This window comes from Miscanthus floridulus, chromosome 8, assembly GCF_019320115.1.
Source record: "Miscanthus floridulus cultivar M001 chromosome 8, ASM1932011v1, whole genome shotgun sequence".
In the NCBI taxonomy this organism is placed as follows: domain Eukaryota; kingdom Viridiplantae; phylum Streptophyta; class Magnoliopsida; order Poales; family Poaceae; genus Miscanthus; species Miscanthus floridulus.
Genome location: NC_089587.1, coordinates 25,801,083 through 25,827,451, shown reverse-complemented (window position 1 = coordinate 25,827,451; position 26,369 = coordinate 25,801,083). Strand labels below are relative to the sequence as shown.

The window sequence follows — 26,369 nt, the reverse complement described above, 5'->3', positions numbered from 1 at the left end:
GGAAAATGTTCCTCAAAAAATATTTATAGGCACCTCACCCCCTAGTCGGTCATCCACCTCCCCCAGCAGGGATCTAGAAGCATTCAGCCACAGGAAAATCAGATATTGCAGAGGGCTTGGAAGAGCAAAGAACTACCATCGATCATCAAAACTTTCACTTGGCGGCTAATTCGTAGAGCACTTGCAACCGCAGAGAGAGCAACAAGGTACTCCCCTAACATAGATAACCATTGTGTAGAATGTGGAGCTATGGAAAATGATGCCCACCTCTTTTCCATTGCAATCTCCCACGTGCGGTATGGTTTTCCTCAGACCCTCCCCTTCGAACTGATCATATGCCCCACGAAGACGATGGGTCCAACTCATCTTGCAAAATATCATTTCCAACTCTACCCCGAACCCTATTTTCAACAAAATCCTCATCACTCTATGGTATCTGTGGAAGGCAAGAAATGATAAATGCTTCCAAAGGCGAAATTGGAATCCTTGGCAGGTCCACCACGCGGTCGCGGCGCATATTGCAACCTATTCTCAAGGGACTCCTTCATCAGGCGAACAACAGACCAACCAACATCGCCACAGTCACAGCCAAATATGCCACCTCAAGATGAAGAAACTACACAGCCTGTACACACAACACCAACAGCACCGCCACTGTCTAGTTCGTCAGGTGCCTATGACGAACAGGTACGAGACCACAGCACCGACTCTTCTCCAGGGCCCCCGTTGCTATGTGGATGCTTCCACTGAACCTGGCTGCCCAAATGGGCACCCAAGGCTGGCTGGACTTGGGATTTTCATCCTTAGTTTACTACGTGAAAAATAGTTTGTAGCAACGGGTTTTTTTAGGGACGGCTGGCATTAGAGCAGCCCCTACAGTGACGTGCTCGGACTCCAGCACAGCAGTCGTCCCTACAAATGGCACAGTAGGGGCGGCTGGTAATACGAGCCGCCCCTACAAATGCGTCGATTTGTAGGGGCGGCTGTTATGTAGAGGCGACTATTACCAGCTGCCCCTACAAATGCCCACTGTATATATAGCAGTCACCTTCTTCCACGTTGGGACACTCTCTCCAATCCGAGCAAAAAAGGTTGAGAGGACTTGGGCTCCTCCCAAAAATTGCTCTACTAACGGGGGAGGTTTTGATCTCAAATACTTTGGTGGAGAGGTTGTACAAGGTAAGAAAATGCTATTCCAAGCCTTTATTTAAAGTTTAAATGGTTGGTTAGTGATCGTAATTAGAGTTTTGCTTTTCTCTCTCTTCTATGGTGCTTGAGCTTTGTATGAAGCAAATTGGACTATAGTTTTGAAGCTATTAGTGTAAATTAGTTAGATAAATGAGATTACACCATTTATTAGTCGATCTTGCTTGATTTTAGTTGAGTTTACACCCTAGTTTCATGTACATGTAGATTTAGATCTAGATCTAGGTTTTTTTAATTTTAATTTTATAAATTTATGTTTCATGAAATTGGAATAGTGACGTTGATAGAGAATAAGGATACAATTATTTGTTCCTGCAAAGATTGCAAGAACCTTATGGCATGGACAGATGTGAGTATCATCATAGAACATTTAAATATGCGAGGATTTGTTGAGGACTACACAGTGTGGATTCATCATGGTAAAACAACGGTTGTTGATAATGACGACGATGATGAAGAAGACGATGCTGAAACCCTAGAATACCTGTCACAACACTCAGAAGAGCTTTATGTACAAATGGATCCTGAGTTTGGCAATGAACAAGGTGGTGATGCTGGTGGTTGGGATGGTAACGACGAAGGTGATGCCGATAATGATGGGGGAGCACGTGTTGGTGATGAAGATGATTTGGAGGAAATGATTCGGGTCCTTGGACCAGAGATTTTACTAAAGGGCCCGAAACATCTAGAAAATTTAGAAAGGGTGACAAAAGCATCGAAGGAGACTGTGTATGGTGTTGAAAAGGGATGTCCGACACATTGGACATTGCTACGTTTTGTGCTTGAGCTACTCATCCTGAAGGCTAAGTACGGCTGGTCAAACTGTAGTTTCAATGATCTATTACGTCTCCTATCATGGGTGCTGCCATAACCAAACTCAGTTCCCACCAACACATACCAAGCGAAGAAGGTCATAAGTCCATTGATAATGGGGGTTGAAAAAATCCATACATGCCCCAACCACTGCATCCTTTTTTGTGGCAAAACATTCAAGTCACTGGATAAATGTCCCCGGTGTGGGGCCAGCCGATACAAGAACAATGACCTTTACGGTGGGGACGAAGCTTCCATGGGGAAAAGAGGAATAAGAAGGGTACGAAAAAGGTGGTACAAGAATCTCAGCCCCCAGAGGACACTCCATTAGGCAACGATGCAAAGCAGAGAAGAATTCCTGCCTTGGTAATGTGGTACCTGCCGTGACTGACCGCTTGAGACGTATCTTTCTAAACCCTAAAGAAGCCGCACTCATAACATGGTGGGATGATGAGCGCAAGGTGGATGATGATAAGATTGCACACCCGGCTGATTGTAGTCAGTGGCAAAGGATCAATGAGACGCACAAAGAATTCAGCGATGACCCAAGGAATGCACGGTTTGGCTTGAGCACCGATGGAATAAATCCCTTCAATGAGAGGATGAGCGACCACAACACTTGGCCAGTGATCTTGACCATGTATAATATCCCAACGTGGTTGTGTTAGAAGAGAAAGCACCTTCTCCTCACTATTCTTATTTCTAGCCCTAAACAACCAGGCATTGATATAGACATGTTCCTCGAGCCTTTGATACAAGAAATGGAGAGGCTATGGAGGCTTGGGGAGCCAATGTACGATGCGTTCCGAAAAGAGGACTTCATATGTAGAGCAATAATATTTATTACTACCAATGATTACCCCACGCTGTTTGCTTTGTCTTGACAGATAAAAGGAAAGACGGGATGCTTAGTTTGTTTGGATGGTACTACATGGATGTTCCTAGATGTATCCAAGAAGATAGTTTACCTAAGGAACTAGCATTTCTTAAAGACAAGTCACAAGTACCGCAGTAAATTGTTCTTTAGATTTTATGACAACACCCCGGAGCTTGAACCGCCTCCGGAGAGACGTCATAACGGAGAACACATGTACAGAATGGTGAAAAACATACGCGTCGTCTATGGAAAGAAGAATCCGGATAGAATGAACAGATATAGAAGCACACCTCCTGTCGAAGGTGTACTTTTCAAGAAATAATCGATCTTCTTTCAGTATCTGTCTTATTGGCCAGACTTGGAGGTCCCCCATACCATTGATGCTATGCACGTGCAGAAGAATATCTTTGAGAGTCTCACTGCTACCTTGATGGACATAGGCAAGTCAAAAGATGGTCTGAAATTACGAAAAGACATGGTGCAGCTAAATGTGATGCCACAGCTTCACCCGGTACCTGAGGCTAATGGAAAATACACTCTGCCCACGGCGTGCTTCAACCTAACACCAGAAAAGAAGAGAGCTATATGCACTTTCCTGAGGGGGGTCAAAGTTCCGACTGGGTTTTCAGCGAACGTGAAGAAGTTAGTGTCGATGAAGGACTCGTCAATAACACACTACAACGCTCATGATTGTCATGTGATGCTGACAGTGTTTCTACCTATTGCAATCAGGGCTATAAAGCCAGAGTTCTTGAAAATGTCCATCACCCGCATGTGCTACTTCTTTTCGAAGATCTCACAGAAGACGATTGGCAAAAAAGAGCTAAGTGACCTACATGAATTTGTGGTGGAGACACAAAACCAACTAGAGATGTGTTTACCTCCTCCTTTTTTTTGATATAATGCCATATCTCATGATTCACATAGTTCATCAGATACAGGCCCTGGGCCCTTGCTACTTGCATAAAATGTGGTCCTACGAGCGGTTCATGTCGGTTCTAAGCCGATATGTGCAAAATCGAGCATACCCAGAGGGCTCCATGGTAGAGGGTTACAGTACTAAAGAAGTCGTCGAGTGCTGTCAAGAGTACCTAAAAGTACAGAAAGGGATTGGTAAACCCGATTCTCATCACAAGGGTAGGCTGGCTGGGAAGGGAGCCAGTGGTAGAAAAGTGTTCATCGACCATGATTACAAAGAAGTGAGTCAGGCGCATTACAGTGTCTTGTAGAGTACATAACTGATGCAACAGTATATTGATGAACACTTGGCTATCATTATGACGGAGAGAAATGGTCGTTCAGATGATTGGGTCATGAAACAGCACAAGCAACGACTAACTACATGGTTGAAGGACCAAAACATACCACCTGGAGAAACCATAGACTCTTACCATCAGTAGGTTGATGGAGAGGCCATCGAGACAAGTGACATCTTGGCAAGATTATGACATCAATGGGTACACGTACTATACCCACGCAAAGGATAGTAAATATGTGAACCAAAATAGCGGCGTTCGAATAGAAGCTCTCGATGGAGTGGGACAAAAGATCTAATACTTTGGCATCATTGAAGAGATATGGGAACTTGACTATGGAAGAGATATAACGGTGGCCCTATTTCGATGCCACTGGATCAAACAACACCAACTGAACGAGATCGGAATGAGAGTCCTAGACCTTGAGAATCTAGGCTACCAAGATGACCCTTGGGTGCTCACTTCACGTGTTGCACAAGTTTTCTATATGCCTGACCCACAAAGTAACCTCCCTCCGAAGAAGAAGACAAAGCACGTGGTTGTCTCCAGGAAACAGAACATTATCGGAGTTGATGGCGTGGACGATGTTGAAGCTTACAATAACTACGATGAGATGTCACTATTCATAGACTTTCCTAAGAAGATCAGTGTTGTAGAAAAGAACCTGCCTAAAGACATATTGTCATGGGAAGGAAAAGGTGTTAAGGGAAAAGTCGTTACAGCGGGCTAGCTAGTTGTTGAATGTGGAGTGTTTGTGTAAGTGTGTGTGTTTGTAAGACTTCATTTATGCATGTGTGAGACTATATATTTTTGTACGTGTGTGAGACTATAATTATGCATGTGTGTAAGACTACCTTTTGCAACATCCTGATGAACCTATTGCAACATCACTCTATTACTACTAAAATAACTATAACACACAGACACTTGAAACAGGCAATTATTACTACTGCAACATGTTCGGACTACTATTGAAACACTTAAAACAAGCACTTAACACTTTATTAAATGAAGAAAAGACCAAAATAAAAGTTCGACATCTTGATGACTTATACAACTTTTATATTCATCACCTTTACAGCTGAAATCATTTGGTGGTTGAAAATCAGGTTTGAAGTTGTTATTTTCTGAAATTCAAAATTTGAATTGTTCAAAATTAGTAACAAAGATAGATGACCAGACTAAAATGATAGAGCATGATTTTAGAAAATTTTAGGAAAAAAACCATCACTTTTGGAGTTAGTATGAGGGAGAAAAACTAGTTATAAGTTTCAACCACAAATTAAAAAGAGAAATCACACTTGTTCATCATTGATCATCATGAATAGTTGTGATTTTTCTTTTTAATCTCTGGGTAAAATTTGTAACTAGTCTTTCTCCCTCATACTAACTCCAAATGTGATAATTTTTTCCTAAAATTTTATAAAATCATGCTCTATCAAATTACTATATTGATTTGGTCATTCTTTTCGTTTGACAAAGTTTGAGCAATTCAAATTTTTAAATTTAAAAAAATAATAAGTTCTAATAAGATTTTGAAACACCAAATGACTTTAGCTGAAAAAGCGATGAATACCAAAGATGTATAACTCATCAAGATCTATAACTTTTATTTTGGTTATTTCTTCATCTGATAAAGTAATAGTAAACATTGTTCACAAACCAACATGTCTCTCATATAGTTCATGAAACTATGAGTGATATGTGAATTTATGAATAATATTTACTAATACTTTGTCAAATAAATAAGTGACCAAAATAAAAGTTGTAGGTACTGATGGGTTCAACAACTTTTATGTTCACGACTTTTGTAGTTGAAATCATTTAAGGTTTCAAAATCTTGTTTGAAGTTGTCATTTATTGAAATTCAAAATTCAAACTATTCAAATTTTATCAAATTAAAAGATGACCAAAACAAAAGTTGTAGATAGTGATGTGTTCAACAACTTTTATGTTCATGACTTTCTTATTTGAAATCATTTAAGGTTTCAAAATCTTATTTGAAGTTGACATTTATTGAAATTCAAAATTTAAACTGTTCAAATTTGGTCAAATGAAAAGATGACCAAAATATAAGTTGTACATCTTGATGAGTTCTAAAACTTTGATGTTTACAAAATTTTCATTTAAGGTCATTTAATGGAGATGGAATCATTTTAGTTGTTTTAAATTTCAAATTTTCAATTTTTAAAATATTCTTTTTGTAAAGAACAAAATATAGAATTATATATTTTCTATATAAAAATGTATATATAGATACATTTATATATATAGAATAATCAAAAAACAAATATATACAGTTATATATAAAGAAAAATGAATATGTAGAACAAGTAATAAAAATAAATTGAAAAATATTTGTAGGGGCGGCTGGTGAGTGAGCCGTCCCTAGAAATGCATTTGTAGGGACGGCTCACTCACCAGCCACCTTCTTCCTCTGCTGTATATAAATACACTTTTAAGAAACAAGTGTGATTTCTCTTTTTAATCTGTGGCTAAAACTTCTAAGAAACAAGTGTGGTTTTAAAATCTTGTTTGAAGTTGTTAGTTTTTGAAATTCACAATTTGAATCATTCAAACTTTGTCAAATGAAAAGTTGACCAAAATGAAACTTGTACATCTTGATGACTTGTACAACTTTTGTATTCATGACTTTTTCAGTTCAATTCATATACTGTTTCAAAATGTTGTTACAAGTTGATTTTTTTTTAAATTCAAATTTTGGGTCATTCAAACAAAGTCAAATGACAAGAAGACCAAAATAAAAGTTGTACATCTTGATGAGTTATACAACTTTAAAATTTAAAGAATTTTAATTTGAGGTCATTTAGTCTTCTAAAATTCTATTTGAAGTTTCAAAATTCAAAATTTCAATTTTTAAAATATGTTTTTTATTTATTTGTAAACAAGAAAGTATGGAATTATTTATATAAATATATCAGCAAATTTTTTGTATATATATGGAATAATTAAAAATTATTATATATCAGCAAACTATTTATTTGTAAACAAGAAAGTATGGATTTTGAATTTTGAAAAAATGAAAAATATTTGTAGAGGCAGCTTGTTCCGGAACCGCCTCTACAAATAGATTTGTAGGGGCGGCTTATAATATCAGCCACCTCTATAAATTGTTGCCCATATATATACTAGAGCGCGCGGGATGGCTAAGTCTTGGGCGCATTTCACTCTCTCATACGCCGGCAGGCTGCTAAAATCCACCGCCACCGTCGCCGCCTCCTCCCTGACCTCTCCGGTGCGGACGCAGTCCACTAAGCCGCTGCCCCGATGCTGCTAGGGTTTGAGCCACTAGGCCCCCCGCCCCATCTCCCCGGTGCTCCTCGTCGCCAGGCTCCCCGCCCCATTTCCCCGGTGCTACCCGACGTTCGCGCTCTCCGGCGAACGACCCTGGTGTTCTCCCTTCCCCGGCGAGCGCCCCGGTGCCCGAGATCTTCGGCGTCCGCGCTCCTCCCCTACCGTCCTCGCTTCCTCCCCCGGCTAGCGGCCCGGCCCGGTACGGTGCCCGTTACGGTTTGGCAAGAGCGCACCTCGATCGGGGGGCAGCAAGCTGCTCATGCAGCCCGACGTCCGCGGTCCTCCACCGGCATCGGCGCTCCTCCGTCTTTCCCGGCACAGCCATCTACCTCCGAGGTGCCTGTGATGCTCTATATGCTGATGATCTATATGCTGCTTGTGATGCTCTATATGATGCCTGTGATGCCCTATGCTGCCTGTGATGCTGTATGCTGCCTGTGATGCACTCTACCTTTGTGAGCATATGTCACTGCCTGTGATGCGATTTAGAAAACTAAGCATTTGCCATTTTTTTGTTATTTTTGTGAGAATTCAGTTTGATCCCTTAACTGAATTTGGCATTTGCATTCATGTTATCTCTTATGTCCTGGCCAGTTGGAATAATCTTATCATGTACTGGTTTTTAGTGTTGAAACTGGAAGGGTCAGGTGAAGCTATCCCTTGAAACTGGCTGAACTTATTTCATGGATCCTGTTTATTACTTACTCAGTTGCTCCAACTTGTTTGCTATTATGTTTTTGAGTGCTTTGTTGGTTTATTTGGGATCTGTGGTATTATGCCATGTATGGCTGGTGCATATGTTGGTGTCGCCACAAGTAATAGACATGATGTTTTTAGTTGATTCATGGTAGAAATCTTACTGTCATGATATTCACAGCGTGGTGGCATTTATGTAAACTATATATACCTTATTTATGACATATGGATTTAGTTTATAAGGTGTTTGAAATTCACTTCTAGTGTGGTTTATGGTTACCCATTTTGGTCTATTGACTTTTAGAGTCTATTTTGATCCAAATAGCCTTTTTCAGCTAGCCCTTACTACACTTGCAGATCTTATGTTATTGAGCTAATTGCATCTCTCATGATTTTATATTTGTTTCCAAATGTACTTAAGACCCATCAATTCACAAATTTAACATGACCCAAATTTAGAGTCTGGTGCTCTGATATCTGGATTTGGTGTCACCATAGGATATGTTGCCTTTTTTCTTCCCAAGAATGCATCTATTGTTTGATATGGGGTCCTCACAATATAATATTGGTGAGAAATGCGAGATACTACAGCTGACATGTCTAGACTATCTGTATTGAGATGATTTGTATTAGTTCTATTTTGATTTGTTGCATATTCCCACTTACTATGATGCACATGTTGGTTACTTGAATTCATGTACTGGTTACTCTCCTAAAACTGAACTACTCCTATACTACTACTACTCATGTACTGCTGCCATTTTTCCCCAAAAATCTGCTATGGTGCTGGCTGGCTATATGATGCATCTATACTACTACTACTACTACTACTACTACTACTACTACTACTACTACTACTACTACTACTTACTACTACTACTACTACTACTACTACTACTACTACTACTACTACTACTACTACTACTACTACTACTACTACTACTACTACTACTACTACTACTACTACTTACTACTACTACTACTACTACTACTACTACTACTACTACTACTACTACTACTACTACTACTACTACTACTACTACTACTACTACTACTACTACTACTACTACTACTACTACTACTACTACTACTACTACTACTACTACTACTACTACTACTACTACTACTACTACTACTACTACTACTACTACTACTACTACTACTACTACTACTACTACTACTACTACTACTACTACTACTACTACTACTACTACTACTACTACTACTACTACTACTACTACTACTACTACTACTACTACTACTACTACTACTAATTCTACTACTACTACTACTACCTTTCTATCTGTTGCTCTGTCACTGGATATTAGCTACTACTCTTAACTGAATTTTGCCTCATGCTGCTAGTGCTCTACTATCTACTCTCTTCTATCTTCTATGGCTCCTACCGGCTGCTATTGTGCACTTCTCTCTTACTGTGCACTTCTGCTCTTCTGTGGGCTTATGCAGCTTTTGAACTCGCTGTCACTCGTTGTATGGATTTGTGGTGCTCTACTATATACTCTCTTCTATGGTTCCTACTTTTCTATTTCACTAGATATGTGCCTACTGCCTACTGCTCCTATACACTACTCCTCTCTTTTGCTGGCTCTATACTAGTGGATCGATTTGAAATGACCGAATGACTTAGCCCTTCGACGACGAAGGCATTTACTTGGCTGCCTTCCTCTTCTCCTACTATCTCTACTCCTCTACTACTACTCTACTAATGGGGCTGTCTGCCTCGGTTAACCATTTTTTGCTCGCCTCCATTAAGTTTTCTGTACTATTGACTCGTTCTTTGTGGCATATGTAATGATGAATTTTTTAAACTTTTATAATATGCGCTGATGCAGTGGCATATGCAATGATGTGAACCCTTTTATGCTGAGGTAGCTCATATGATGATCGAATGGCCCCTACTTATAAGCAGTTGTTGCTTTTTTTGCCACACTTCCTATCCTCTATATTTGGGAAGCAGCAACTGCTTTTTTACACATTTTCCTCTCTATGTTTGTTAAGCAGCTGTTGCTTTATTTTGCCAAATCTCCCCTCTCCTCTTCTCTCCTCTCCTCTCCTTTGTTTTGCCGATGATGAAATTGTCTAAGTCCATACATTATATGGAATATGAGCTGATGATCAGGAACTTGTGAGGTACTTGGCATCATTACCAGCCGCCCCTACATTACCTTCTCCTCTATTATGTGTTATGATGCCCTGATGCTCCAAGTTCATGATCAAATGATGAGTGACATGTTTCTGAGGCCTCTACTACTGCTACTACTCGTTTTTTTATATATTATTATTTTATAGGACTAATTTGTTCTATAGACCTTTTTGATTTCTTATACCTTCTCGCGTACCTAAAGCACACTTTCTTGCATCTATTAGAACAAAGCATGAAATAATGTCACGGACAGCAGACAGTGCAGCCCGATGCCACGAGCATGATGAGCAGCCAACCTATGAAGAGCAAGCACTAGAGGACCAGCTTATTCAGGCGCAGTTCGATAACGAGTTAGAAAATGATCTAGAAGTGATGCTTACTCAGGAGTAGTATGATGAGGAGAAAGGGGGAGCAGAGGGAAGAGTAGGAGATGCTGCTGAAGGCGAACAAAAAGAGGAGGATGATGATGAAGACGACGACGATAAGGACTCAGAAGAGGGATATGTAAGTCCCAAGGATCTTTTTCCACGTGTATCCAGAAGGAGGACAACGGAGGAACATTTGGATAAGGATTTTGACCTGAACGAGGAGGTAAGGATACAGCCTTAGCTTTTAAATTTTGCTATAGCTTTGGCTGTGTTACCTCTGCTAACACTTTGACCTGTCGTATATACAGGTCCCTCCTGAAACTCGGAAAAGACGACGTCGACGTCCGCGACATCTCGCCGGACAAGATGGAGTAGAGGAAAGGAGAACAGAGGCAATAGCCACAGAGACGGAAATTGAGGCCTCTGCTCTACAACCTCAAGACACAACCACGAACACGACTACCAAGCCAAAGAGGAAACGAGGGGATAGAAAAGCAAACCAATATCTAGATAAGGCATGCTATGTGATAATGGAGGTCGGGTCAGCAGGGGAGATCCTTGAGCCAAAGGAATTCAAAGGACGATTCCGTAATGCGATCGAGGCCCTAGTAAGAGATAAATTGAACCCAGCAATCCCTAACTGGAAAGAGGTACCAGAGAAGAAAAAAGATGAACCATGGGAGAAGCAGTTGAAGCTCAATTTTAGATATTCGGAGGGTAAGCAAGAACTGGTAAAAAAATGCTTTCAAGATTATGGGAGAGTCATTCCGACGTTGGAGGTCGGAGCTCAACAAGAAGTATATCCAAAAGGGGTTAACTTCCTCTAACGAGTTCAGCAACATAACTCCTAGTCAATGGGAGGAGCTCATAGCTCAGAAGACTTCACTAGAGGCATTAGAGCTTAGTGCCCGTAACATTGAGCTGACGAAGAGGAACAAACACCACCATCATCTAGGCCCCGGTGGCTACTATGTCAAGGAAGAGCAGTTTAGGAAGATGGACGAAGAGGCCGCAGCTTCTAGGATTTTCGATGTGAAGAATTTGAAGGTACGCTCAAGGAATTGGATATATGTGAGGAGTACAGAATCATCCGGCGGTAATCTTAAGTTTGATAAGTCGGAGACTCAAGAGACAGTATCAAGAATACTGAAATATGCTGAAGACAAGGAGAAGAGCTCATTCAATCCTTCTAGAGAGAGGGACAAGCTTAGCCTTGGCTTAGGAAACAATGAGCACATAGGCCGCACTAGGGGGCTAGGGAAAAGGATGACGTGGAAGCACGGATTCAAAGAGAACAGGCGCATGTACAAGAAACATGGTAGAGACCGGGAGGCTAATCTTGAGCTCCAAGTGAAGGCTCTAGTTGCGAACATGCTGGAGGAGAAAGGACTGTCTACGGAGCCACGTACATTAATGGCGCCACAAGAAGAACTAGCTTTGGTTGGCAGCCCTTCGATAGTTCCTAGCAGCCAAGGTTCCACTGCAGCCCCAACCCCTGTCAATCGCATACGGGAACCAACTAGTTCCACCTTGGTGTTTCTCAGCGGCCGGTAGAACATTGTGATGGAGGTGGCAACGGGTGTGGCACATCCTCCCAGTGGCTTACACCACAATAATAAGATACCGCTGGACTACACTAGGGTCAAGGTGGATACCATGAAGCCTGAGTTCATGCAGTGGAGGATAGACTACGTAACTCCCGAGGGACTGGTGTTACTCGGAGACGTAATGGGACAGTTCATCCTCTGGCACAAATGGGACATTATATTGACTGCTTCTTCGCCGCCTCCCTCTCTCTCAAATTTGGAGCGAGTTGTTGAGGACGGGGAGATATTTTCACCATCTCATGACCACCACATTCCTAAGATGCCACATTCTTCCCCGCCTCCTAGCGAGCATGTGCCTGATAAGCCACAACCTTCTCTAGCTCATATCAAGCAAGTGCATGATGAGATGCCACAGTCTTCTCAACAAGGGCAGACGATACATGAACAACGAGTACCTCCTGAAGAAGGTGATGCACAAGAAGATGAGGACGTGCCTAAATGGGAACTTCAAAAAAAGCATCCAATCACCATAAGGGCAATTTATGTTCCGATGAAAGACATCTCATCGGTGCACAAGTGGTATGCCCATGACCAGTTCAAGCTTGAGAACCAAGTTAAAAAATCCCAACACGGGCTTCTGAGGAGGCCGTAGTAGCAAAGTCCACCAAACAGCAAAGAAGTATCCAAATGTTGATGCCATCAAATGGTCAAAGGATTACCCAAAAATATATGAAAGAGGCAAGCCCTTCCTACCAAACTGGGACATCCAACGCCTACCACTTGGAATGAGAAGGTTGCATGATTGGTACTTGCGTGTTCTCCTAACAAGCATAGACCTCGTATAAGCATGCTTCCCCACCGGCACATTTGGAAGCCCAGCCGAGAAAATTATCTTTAACTTCAATGACATGCAGACATGCTTTCACCTCGGAGCAATAGAAATAAATCTAATTCGCACGTAGTGCCTATAAGTCCTTGCCCTCCTGATATGATATGAATATAATCTTTGAATTTTGTTGTAACTAACCTACGTCGTGATTTGTAGAATGCAAGTGCACATTGTAAAACAAATGCCAAGTGTGAAAGCCAGATATATAGACCCTCAAGTTATAGCACAAACAAATTTTGATTACCCTAAACAGTAGAAACTGGATGCCAAAGAGCTAGCTGCTGGAAAGACCCTTCGAGAGAAAGAGGACATCCGTGCGAAGAAACTAAGGCAAGAGTCCCTTAAGGTTTCGGCATACATTGCCCTGGCTTTTAAAAATCTCCAACAACACTCTACTATATGGCTACCATATAACTTCGAGTAAGTTCAACTCTATACTTAAAGCTTTGTTCGATATATTTTATTCGATGCAAAAGAGCTTATCTAGTTCTATGATTAAATTCATGCAGCAACCACTAGATTTGTATAGGCGTCGATGTCGGGAGGAGCATACCATGGATCTTTGATTCAATAAATAGGGACCCAATGACATACAAAGACTTCATATCGATTCTCAAGACGTATACATATCGACAATCCACATTAGCTTATATGTTTGTATACATACTTATAACGTTTATTTTTAGATACTAACAAGTCGTATTTGCTAAAATAATTCAAACAGGGCATTCATGTTCTATGTCAATGAACATCACGAAAGGCATGATCCAGTAAGGAAGGAAAGGCTGGCTATAAAAACACTATGTACGGTAAGTGTAACTTACTTTAGTACTCCATTACATGGCTGTCAAAAGCATTACTTAATATTTTCATATGCAAAACACACAGTGCCCCAAGCAGAAGCCTGAGAGTGTACATTGTGGATACTATGTATGTTCTATGATGAGGAACACCGGTGCCTACAGGAGACACCCCTTAAGGGTAAGTTTGAACCTCTTCACCCGTAGTATAAAAACATCGCACATGATATGAAATACTAAACTGAAACTTGTTCTCTTGTAGTGGAAAGAAGAGAAAGAAATGAAAAGAGACCCATACAAGGATGACCAACTCTTAGGGCTTATCGGCGACCTTTGCAACTTTATATTGGACCAGATTGTACACGTCAAAGGCATCTACCATGACCGAGATTCTGACTTAGGTAAAAATCCTCAGTACCAACACCTTCGTGAGACTGAAAGGCTAGCTCTAGACCGTTGATAACAATGTGTATAGAATTTGACATTGGTCTTACCTTGTGGGACGGTTTGGACTTGTGGAACGAATTAAACTTGTGAATTATGTCTATTTAATGATGGATTGTATATATTCTTGTGAATTGGACTTGTAATGGTAGTTTATATAATGCTCTTGTGCTTGTGATCAGATTTGAATCATATATATATATATATATATATATATATATATATATATATATATATATATATATAGGGAGAGGCTATTCAGTAGCCGGCTACAAAATAAGTTATTCTGTAGCCACCTCAATTTACTATAATTTTATATACTAATTTACCATAATGTCAATACATATTTACGATAGTTGGGTTACTATAACACATGGGGATATTTACCATAACGTTATATTAAACCACTTAGTAAGGAGTTACTATAATCTCGTAAATTAACATAGTAATTATTATAACTCAAAGTGGTTACAGAATAAGTTATTCTGTAGCCAGCTACAGGATAGTATATATATATATATATATATATATATATATATATATATATATATATATATATATATGTGTGTGTGTGTGTGTGTGTTTTCTGGTTGAATTTCAATTGTAAATTTGAATTTTTTTTACGGAAAAATATACTGTAGGGGTGGTTCTAGACTAAACAGCCTCTACAAACAGGTATTATAGGGGCGGCTGGTACTACAACCGCCCCTACAAATCGAATTGTAAGGGCAGTCTGAGAATCGCCCCTACAAATACATGATTTATAGAGACGGTATAATAGGAGCGGCTGACCGAGCCGCCTCTACAAAGCCTCACTAGCCACCCTAGAAACCATTTCTGTAGTAGTGGTTTCCATGAGCAAACACCACAAGCAGTTTACATAAAGGCCAAACTTGAAGCATGCACTTCAGTGATCATGGCTGAGGCTGCTAGCCTCGCGCTTGCATCGGCCATCATCGACAAACTCAACCTCTCAGGCATCAACTACCTCTCCGACTGTGATCAACTTGTTCAATTCCTCGACGCTGATGACCTCTCCAATCCTCCTGATTGGAGAATAAAGCACTTCACCCAAGCCTTCTCCAACCATTCAAGAGGCAGATCGTCCAAGCTCTACAAGATCCAAAGGCGACTCAACACCACAGCGGACTCCCTTGCAAGACAAGCTGCAGTGCCTTCTCATGACCAGCAGCAGAACTTAGAATTCTCATGCACATTTGAGCATCATGTTTTACAGTGCAACTTGTTTTCAGACCTACAAGATGTAGGTTTCCAAGATGTAACTATCATTGCAGCGCGTTGCTGCTAATTATAAAGTTGTTTGTTGTCAAAAAAAAAAAAAAACCAGGGGCAGAACCAGAACCGCAGAAGCAATCCATGGCCGAAGCTCTGATCAAGCCGCTGAAGCTGGTCGGTTTGATGCTCCTCGCATTCAGCTCCGCCATCGCCGTGTCCTCGTGCCACCGGGGCTTTGGCGCCGTGTCCTTGCTGGCCTTCTCCTTCCTGCTAGACCTTGGCATGCTCTTCCACTGCCTGCGCCTGTACGCGAGGACGCCGCTGGCGTCTCCCGGCCGGCGGGAGATCCTCAAGATAGCGGCGTGGCTGCTCGTCACGATGCTCGTTGTTACCTTTTTCCAGTTCCTGGAGATTTGGTTCATGACCATGCATAGGGAAAACTGAGAATCCGATTACGGACATCTAGAACCACGCCGCGTCGCCTCAGAAAATCTGAATCCACCATCGGTTCCTGAAGATTTTTCTTTAACACACGGGAGAGTCTCTCGGATACTCTTCTTAAGAATAAAGGTGAGGCGCCGCGCGGGAGCCCGCGGTTGTTCCTGAAGATTCCGGTACGCCTGTGTGCCTTGTATCGCTTGTTCCGTTATGGCTCAGTAATCCCCGTACTATTTTATTTGATTTATTAAATGATTACGTTGAGATGACACACGCGATGGTCAAAGTATTGTCCATATGCATGTATGTATATCTTAGGGCCTGTTGGGTAGAGCTCCGGCTCTAGCTAAAACAGCTCCAGTTATGGCTTCACCTATGGAGCAGCTTTACTTGTGGAGCTGAATCTGTTTTTAGAGACCGTTTGGCAAAACAGCTCCTCTGAGTAGTTAGAAAGAGTAAAATCTCATTCTTGCCCTTATTTTTTTTCTTTTTCTCTTTTCCTTTATTTTATTTTCCTATCCCTCTTCTTCTTCTTTTTATTTTCTCCTTCCTTATCTCTTGTTTCTCTCTCCTCCCAACCACAGAAACGCATCGTTTCTTTCTTTATCCTCTGGTTTCCCATCGCCGCTAGCTCCGTCGGTGTGCACGCGCTCGAGCTCCTCGCCGACGCGCATGCATGCACTCTGCCTCGCCCGTTGCGCTCGTGCTCGCAGCTCCCGCGGTCCGCGCTCCTCGCCGGCGCCCACGCGCGTGGCCTCGCCAGAGCACAGGCACTCCGCCTCGCCTGTCGCGCTCGTGCTCGCGCTCCACTCCACCTCGCCGTCGCGTCCGCGCTTCGTCTCTCCCTCGCGTCCGCGCGGCCTCGACCACCCGCGCCGGGGCAAAAGAGTCTAGGCCCGTGCTTTGTCAGAGAGAGCCGGTGGGAGCTCGATTTTCTGGCTTCAACCGACGGCACTGGCGTGTGAGAGCGCAAAAACCAGGGATTCTTCGTCGGAGCCGTTCCCTTTCTATGCGTTTGGTTGCCAGAGCAGCAAAACAGCTCCAGGAGCTGCCCTGGGAGCCATACCAAACGGCCCCTTAGTATTATACGTTGAGGTTTGTCAATTTGCAAAGAGCTGGCATCTCCAATATCTCTCTCCTTATTTGGCTCTTTGATTTGATGGGCGGCAGATCAATTACTCCCTATCTCTTCTCTTATCTTACAGCTAAAAAATTCCTACGGTCAACATCTAGCCGGCAGACGATAGGTAGTGCGACATTCGCTTCACCCCGACGTATTAAAAATGAAGGAAAGTCAATCCCGCACCCCTCCCTCGCTCCTTCCCCCTTCCTTTGCGACAAAATTCAGCTGCGCGCGCCGCTGCCGCCCTCTGCGCCCGCGCCTGTCCACGGATCCTGTGATCCATCTCCCAATCACGCTCCATCCCCTCCCACGATCCCGCTTCAATCACGCTCCGTCACACGCATGCCCACGCCGCCGCCTCCTTTCCCACGCTGCCTTCCACTCGCTGACGCAGACGCAGACGCTCGCCCACGCCTCTCTCCCTGCGGCGAAGCCGCTCGTCGCACTCGCGCCATCGAGCTCGCCGTTCGCGCCAGCGCTGTCGTCCTCGCCCGCGCTCGTCAATCCCCGATTCGCGGCCGACGGATCGCCGAGAAGACCGTTCCGCCGTCTCGCCGAGAAGGAGAAGGACCCACGCCGTCGTTCTCGCTCTGCCCCAATCCGCGTCCGCACCCCGCCCCGATCTGCCGACGCCGACGACTCCTTTCCCTCCCCGCTGCGAAGCAGAACCTGCTGCCGGCAGACGCCTCGACGCCGCCGCGCCGCCGTCTCGACGCCACCGGACACGCCACCCCCTCCACGACGTCGGAAACACGGGTGGTCCTCGCCGTCGAGCGGCCCGCTGTCCTCGCCGTCGTGCGCCGTGGCCAACGTCGGACGTCTCTTGTGTCTGCCTTGACAAAAGGTGTGCGCATTACAGAAGGATGCAGCGTCATGGCGCCCTGCTGCCGCCAATGCCACAACGATGCCAAGGTGCGTAGTCTTTGTTCGGTTCATCTCCCCCTATCGTTCTCCATTTTACATCTAATTGAACAAGATCTGACTGCTGCATAATTGATGACCTGGACCTGGAATTGGATATGATTAGTGTCGTGTTTGCTATCTAGATCAAGTGATGTGCCCCAACAGGTGCACCTGGACATAGTTGCAGACTAGCAGTGAATTTGAGATGTCAATCGGCTAAAGCAATCACATTTTATTCTTTTCTTTTGAGAGTACAGTATATATGCCTGATTCTTCTTCGTATTGGCATATAATGGCTACCTAAATATTCCTACCTTTTCTAGATAACGAAGAATTCTCTAGAAAATATGGATGAGTTGCTATGTTGATATGTTAAAGAAATATTGGAGTATATATTTTTTTTGGGGGCAGTATGCGTGTATGCCTAATTTTAACAGGTAGTCTAACACTGTGATTCCTAATCTAACACTGTTCTGTTCGAGGTCTCAAATGACCAATACCATTGTGATGGATGTGCCATATGCAGGTAACTACCATACTGACAGGCTGTCTTCCACTTACCGCTCAAAAGTCTAACTTTTGCTAATTGTTCAGAACTGGTGGTGCAGATAACTTTTTTCACTGTGATAAACTTGTTTCACTGTGATAAATGTGGTAAGTTTCTGCATAAACTTCTTTCTGCTAATATTCCATTGCATGTTGTGCAACAAAGATTTTATTTGCACCCCTGGTGCCCTTGTTGCCATCCAACAGGGTGTTGCTACAACAATGTCATCCCAACTGCCCTGTCTGCTTCGAGGTGAGAAACCTTCATTTCAATGAAACATCACTCTGAACTTTCCAGTTTCTTGATTTTGAGAAGATTTTCCTCTCTTATTTTGCACTATATATACTACTGAGGATAAGGAGCATGAGAAGGCGGCCAAAGCTGAGACGAGGGGCAACGAGCAAGAGGTGCCCGTAAAAAGGAATGACGACGTGGGTAACTTAGCTTTTATTACATGAGCCCCAATACTAACACATAAAATTATTGTGCTTGAAGCAGGATATACAAGTGTAGTTTTAACTGTGATCAAGCCACTTTTCTGTTTTTATCATATGAGGTGAGAACTGTATGAGCATTTTACGTGCTCGAGAAAAAAAATTTGTATGGGCATTTTTAAACAAGAAACAGAGTAGCAGATTTGTTCTGTTCCTTAGGCTATGTACGGTGTGCATGTGTAGGAGGGAGCAAACAACAAAGTACATGAACTAAGGACTTGGCAATTTGACCTGCTATTTTCAGTCTTACTGAAGCTATAAGCTGTTGTTATATCTACAGCACTAATGGGATGGGAGACAGAAAGATGAATGATGTCTTTAACGATGAAGTAATGCATTTGATATAAAAAAATAGATAGAGAAAAGCAGCCTCTATATAGTAAGACCATCCCTTATTAACGATTCAGAGGATGATTGACAAATCTTCAATGAGAAACAGAGGTCAACCTCGCCACGAGCCTTCACGTGTTGTCACGGCTGCACTGCTAATGCATCTCCGGTATGAGTTGAGGGAGGGCGCTGCTGTCTTGGGAGGCTAGATGATCGGGAGCTAAGGAGCAGATGGCCAGGTGGGGTTTATTAGGTACAGAGCAGAAGCCATTGATCGTTGGAACATCATTGTGCTGTATTTTTTTTTTTTTGCAAATCAGCGGATGGTTCCTCTTGGCAAGTCATTGATGGCTTTGAATGGTGCTTTGATCAATATTGAGGATCTTGATCTTTGCCTGTATGTTCTACCTTACTTCCTGGATAGTGTTGTTTTTTTATTTTTACTCTTTGTTTTACCTTTCCTTGGCTAAGAGCACCTTAGCTATTTGCTTCTTGCCTTGGGCATACCAAATAAACTCAAGTTAGTGTACCCTTAGCTTGGTGGGTTGCCTTAATTTTCTCTTGGTGGCATGGTTGATCGATCTCTCTGTGCGTGTGTGCGAGCCGGGGCCTGCCTACGTGTGGTGTGCCCGGCTTTGCGCACCGTTTTCTGGGGCTTGTGGTGTTTGCAGAGTTTGGGTGGTGTCGGTGTGAAGCAAACTGGTGAGCTGGCGATGCCTTTGTTTTTTTTGTCAGTAATAATATCACAAAGATGTTAGATCGCGTTGCTGATCGCTCTTAGGTCCTCTTTTTGTTAGGTATTTACTACTAATAATCCTGCAGTGATGCTGGTTTTGGCGGTCTTTTGAAAGTAGTGTTCACCTCTGAAATTGACCTCCTCCCCCAAGATGTAGAGATTGTTTACTGAATTGATATCAGGCTGACCAAGTATATTCACATCTAAACTGGCTCACTGTTCACCTCTGAAATTGTTCAACTCTGAATTTTTTACTGTGGCTGTGTGCACGGGCGCAATGACTGTAGGCAGCAGCAACCACCTGCTTCACCCCTTTACCTGAGGTTGCAATCGACAGATTCAATTCTCCGGTAGTGTACTGACTGTGTGCGGCGATGGCTGCACTACTGCACGGAACCACCAGTGCAAAGTCACCAAGGGAAGATGTCATAACCTCCAACAGGCAGATGCAAATCAGCCACATCAGGCAAGGGCTACTCCTCTATTGTTGATGTCAAATTTGTTAACTAAGTGATATAAATACTACACTGACATATATAATCCTTGATTAACCAATTAATATATTTGTGGATGGCAAGAGTGATTCCATCTGCGATCTGCTAATTGGTGCACTGCTTTATTGTTTGAACTGACACTCAGAAATTTTTACTTCCATTTGAACTCAGTTGTGTCTGTGCTTATCTGCAGTATTATCTACCTGAGATGTTTGGCATGGTTGTTTATTTTGAGTGCCACTAACTGAAATGAAGCGGAAAGCAAGAAAGTATGCTCTCTATTTCTCACCACATTCTGAAAATTTAGAACCTTCTATAAACATTTTGCCCTATGCTAATTTCTTGGCTTTTTTGTCATGAAGGAATTTTGGCCTAAGTTATTGTGCACAAGATCAAACAGCGGCTGACAAAAATGATTCAGTATCGTATAAGAATGAGGGTAGGCACTTCTATTTTTAATACTATAGGATGTAGCGTAGTTTCTTTAAAAATATTCTTTTTAATGTTCAATGAGTGCCAGGGAGATAAATATTTTAAATGTTATAGCATATAGTTTAAATATAATATAATAATTAATTCATGTCTGATTCTGTTCAGTAGGTATCACCGTGTCCTTTATATTGATTTACTAAAAAATGACAAACAAGAAGGTATATTGATCCTGATCCATTTGTACATTCTGAACCAATTCCTTTTTATTACTTTAGGAGAGCCTCTGAATTTCAGGCTGAAAACAATATTCATTTTGGCATAGCAAGGAAAAATATTCCAATGTGGAAGTAGTTATGTGTAGTTCACGAATTTACATTGCAGATCATGAAGGAGAGGACTATTGCATGAGAAATGCCTTGTGCGTAGTTTGTACAATCATGTTGAAACAATAGCAAAAAGGTGATACTTTAGGTCGCCAGGATTATGAGAAGTTGGAGGTATTTATGGCAATAAAGCGGGGGAGCCTTTTATCTAAAAAAAAATTGCACCCAGTCATGTCTATTTTGAAAAAGCAGTTATCTTATCTTTAGTTTCTTATGCTTGTCCCTTCTACTGTATCATCCCCACCGCGTTAGCACAACTGTAAAGTCACCGTAGCGTTAGCACGAGTATACTACAATAAAAATAAATGTTGAAATACATTACGTATACGTTTCCTGTATAAAAATAAATGGTGAAATACAAAACATATATGAGGGCGCACGATAGCGCTTTGTTTTAAAAAAACATGTGTTCACAAATCATAATCTTAATTAAGAGATACATAGATAGAAATCAAAACCAATCGTGCTCAATTATATGCTAACGTTTCCATTTTTTATCAGATTATAATTGCACCATCGCTCGCCCGAGACTCACGTCTTCGCCCGCCCGCGCCAAGACCACCCCCACCCGTGATCACACGCGACCCCTACCCCGCGGCCTTGCCCAGCTACAAAGGGCTCCTCGACTACATATAATGGTGCCACCTACGAAATCCATTGGATTCTTCGCTACATAATAAACCTTCGTCCTCCCTCGCCACCAGTATCAACACGTGCATCGACTCCCCTCCATCAGCAAGTGTACTGTTGCTCGCAACGTCTGCTGCTTGGTTTTGTGAGATTTTTCAAGACACGCAGTATTAGCCATGTGACATACACTAATATTTACATGTATACTCGAACATGTGTACAGGATGGTATGGAGATGTGGCGGAACTTATTTGTGAATTTATTGGCGTATGAAAGAAATGGATATCGAAGATTTCTTCCTGCCGATATAAAACATTTGGGCTGTTCGGCTGATGGTTTCTGCGGCTGATAAGCCGGGCTGATGTTGTTTTATTGTGAGAGAAAAACACAGTGCCATGGCTGATAAGCCGCATCACAGAAAGGTCTATACAGTTGAGTTTCTGAGCATGCGACGTCACGTTCTCCGTAACTGTGTTAATTTCATGAACTTAATTTGCTTTTTGGATTAAATGTCACTTTAACATCTGTATTTAATTTCACCGTATTGTTATCTTATCGTGCGATCCGTGTGTTTTTAGTATAAAAGTTTAGTTGTCCCGTAGCAACGCACGGATACGAACCTAGTGTCTTAAAATGATATAAGTGTATTTTGACCAGAAAAAAAGAAGTTAAAGTAGGTTTTGACCATGAATTTCTTTCATTTGCTTAAAAAAATAAATACCATGTCTCAAAGGTACAAATCTACTGAGGCAAGTTTTATGTCATAAATCTATATATAGTTTGACTAATTGTTGATCAAAGTTTGTAAATTTTAACTTTTTCATATACTGTACAAAATAATCTGTCATGGACGGCAAGCGAGCGGTCTCATTTGGAAACACGCGCAAACGGAGAATTTCGTAGTAGTAGTAGTACATGCTACTCACTACTAAGAGTACTGTTTCATTTGGAAACACGCGCAAATGGAGTACTACGTATATCGGACGACATACTCGACTAGTACTTCCAGGAACTTTCCTCATTTCGTGTGCCAGTGGGGAAATCCTGAAGATACGTTGCGGCGGCTGTAACTTCATGGCGACTTTCTTTGCCGCCAGAGGTATATAGCCTGGCCTATAAAATAAAACGGGGGGACTACTGGAACTTCAAAAACGCGCGCGAGGCAGGCACGTTAATATTTATAGAAAAAGAACATAAATATTCATGACACCGAATAAATAACGATCTAATAATACTTACTCTGTATTTGGTATCATATAAATATTGTAGTTTTTTTTATAAATTTGCTCAAACTTGAAATGGTTTGACTTAGGACAAATATAAAACACCACTGATTTTGGGGTGGAGGGAGTAGTATCTGCTCCTTGCCTGAAATATAATGGGTCCGAGTTTATTCTAGGTTAAACTATAGTCTTATTTTAACTAAGTTTAAAGAAAAAAATATTTACACATCAAAGTTTATAATTCATATCTTTAATGAGGTATTTGTTAATGCTTTTCTAATGGAGTAGAAAAAGCATTAATCGTTTTGCTATTACATGTACTGTTGGCTCCTCCAACCTATAAGCTGCGACATGCCTCTGTGCCTTGTTTACTTGTTATAAGTTCCATGGTTTAGTAATTCCCATACTATTTAATGCTCACAATGGTTGGGATCAGGATTCAGTGACTTTGCTTCGTAAAGTCACGGTGTAACTTTCCTTCAATCTCCCACCTCCATTAAGATCCAACGTCTTCCAAGCTGGCAGCTAATCAGTTCAGACGACTCAGCTGGTTTCAGTCCACTGAAATATGATCCTGCCGAGCCAACAATACATGAAAAAATGCAGATTTTTTATAAAGTAATTGATGTCTTCACATAGTCAACAAATATAAAAAATATTCAATAATAAAAGAAAATGTTCTATCTTTATGAAATATAAATGTTCGTTAATGAAGCTTTATCTAAATATATTCATGTGGGGTCTTGTTTTGAAGCATTTATTATAAGAATCATAATGGTGCAATCAGAATTTAATTTGGATTCTCGGTTTAACGGTTACAACTTTTCTTTAGTTTGCAGAAAACTTCCGGCACGTAAATCAATAGGATGAAAATAAATAATCTACACTTAACTCAGTCTAATCGGCCCACTTCCCGAGCGCGAAATCGAAAAAATATAGAAGCAAAGGATGAAAAGAAAAAATAAAATAAAATCAATTAACTTGAGTAAAATAAAAAATAAAAATAAAAGAAATGAGAATAAGAAGAATCAATGAAAAACAGAAAAGAATAGAGAAAGAAGAGAAGAAAAGCAAAAACATATAGTGTGAATAAACAAAAGTACAAAGAACATCACATATTAATACGTGAACAACATATATATCTCATGAAATAAAAATATAAAATTATGAAAATATAATAAGATACCACGTAAAATAAAAGAAAATAGAAGGAAGGAAGAAAAAAAAGAGAAGCGCGTCGTACATGTACATGATCACGGACAAGCCCGGCCGCTAAGCAACCCCCACGTTCGAGCGAGCCTTCCTTGAGGGCGTTAACTAGGCTGGTGTCAAGAACGAGGCCCAAGACAAACATCTGCAGTAGCCGTCCGTAGGGATGAAAACGGATTGGATTGGACAGAATAATGGCTTTTTCATATTCTAATCCATTTTTTCTTCTCGGATTTGGAGCAGATTGGATATTATACAGATTCAGATGCGAATACGGATTTTTTAGATGTTGGAAATTGTACGGATTCGGACCGGTGTCGGAGCGGAAGCGGACTTTTTTTTAAGTTAGATACTATGTGCTTACATGTTGTTTTTTATGATAAGAAGCAATTCATTAACCAAAGTTATAAAGCGGCAATACAACTCGAAATAATCACCATCAATCCACCACTTCAATTTAAGAGCTCACAAAATTAATACAAGTTCTTAGTTTGGGCTGATTTATATTCTTGCCGCTTGGACTCCTTAAAATATTCGGATTATCCTATTATAAGTGTCAGATAATCCACATTTAATTATCGGATAATCCATATCCGCCGAATTTCGTCAATCCCATATCCTACACCGCATCCGCATATAATCGGATTCGGATTATCCGCATCCGCGCAGATATTAAAAACACTTCTCCATATCCTTAATATTCAGATTCGAAGCGGAGGATTATCCATACCACTTTCACCCCTACGTCCGCTGGTCCATGGGAGACTCCCGTCCGACCGGTCGGATGTAATGATTTCTTAGAACAACTGAGCACAAAAAAAAACCGAAAACGTTAAACAAAAGAAAAATAACTATAAAGAAAAAAGAAAGGAAATGAAATGAAAATAAAAAAGATAAATAAAATTAAATAAGAATAAACAACACCAAAAAGAAAAAAAAGAAAAGAAAAAAGAATCATAAAAAATTGAAGCCTGCTGCCGGTCGCTCCAATCTGGACCATGAAACGAAAAAGAGCATAATTAGCTGGATAACCAAACAATTAAAAAGTAAGGCATAAATAATATTAAACAAAGAAAAAACATAATTAGAAAAGAAAATAAAAGAAAAAGAAGAATAGAAAACAAAGAAAAGAAAAATACAAGAAAGAAAGAAAGGGAGAACGGCTTGTCGCTCGTTCGCATGGTGTCGGGCGCGTGGGCCGAGCGGAGTTGCATGGGCCGGAAGACAGAGAAGCAGTGGTGCACTATGAGGGACGCGGGCCAGCTACCACCTGGTTAGTTTGGGCCGAGAGAAAAAGAAAAAAGAAACGGCCCAAATAAAGAATCAGCGGGAGCTGATGCCTGGTCAGCGAGGTGCTCCGGTCCTTGGCAGTGGATCTTCGACTCAGGCGGATAGAGAAAAGGCGGGTCCAGGTACGGTGGCGTTGATGTCGAGCGACGAGCATGAGGCAAAGGAGGCAGAGCCGCAGAGGCAAGATATTGCGACATGGGAACGCAATTGAGAGCATGGGAGAGTGCAACTGGGAGGAACGCGAGATGGGAGAGGCAAAGAGGCGGAGACCGGAGGAACAATCTCGTCGCGGTGTGGCACAGGTCCTCCGCAATCTTGTCGTCTCCGAGGTCCGAGCTGCAGGCTTCCTCCTCCAGCCAATTTTTCGTCTCGGTGTTTGTCGCGATTTTCTTGCTCATGGCTACATTCCAAGTGTTTTTGGTGTTTACATTTTTCGTGGGGAGCAAGAAGCTGAGCAGCGAGTGACGTACGCACACGCAGCAGCACACACGACACGATGGGCCGTTTGTTGATATATTATGGCCTT

At 41.7% G+C, this 26,369-nt stretch overlaps 1 long non-coding RNA gene across 13 annotated transcripts; it reads left to right on the top strand.

The window, feature by feature from the left end:
• Positions 1 to 17,358: 17,358 nt before the first annotated feature.
• LOC136476024 (uncharacterized) lies at positions 17,359 to 22,421 on the top strand. Of its 13 annotated transcripts, none has more exons than XR_010763362.1 (7): positions 17,359 to 18,084; positions 18,670 to 18,729; positions 18,829 to 18,874; positions 18,982 to 20,648; positions 20,870 to 20,945; positions 21,039 to 21,115; positions 21,993 to 22,421. It is a non-coding gene; the product is annotated as an uncharacterized lncRNA (long non-coding RNA). The 13 variants fall into 13 exon arrangements; XR_010763361.1 differs by having other exon boundaries at positions 18,976 to 20,648; XR_010763356.1 differs by adding an exon at positions 18,558 to 18,601 and having other exon boundaries at positions 18,829 to 20,648.
• The last annotated feature ends 3,948 nt before the right edge of the window (positions 22,422 to 26,369 follow it).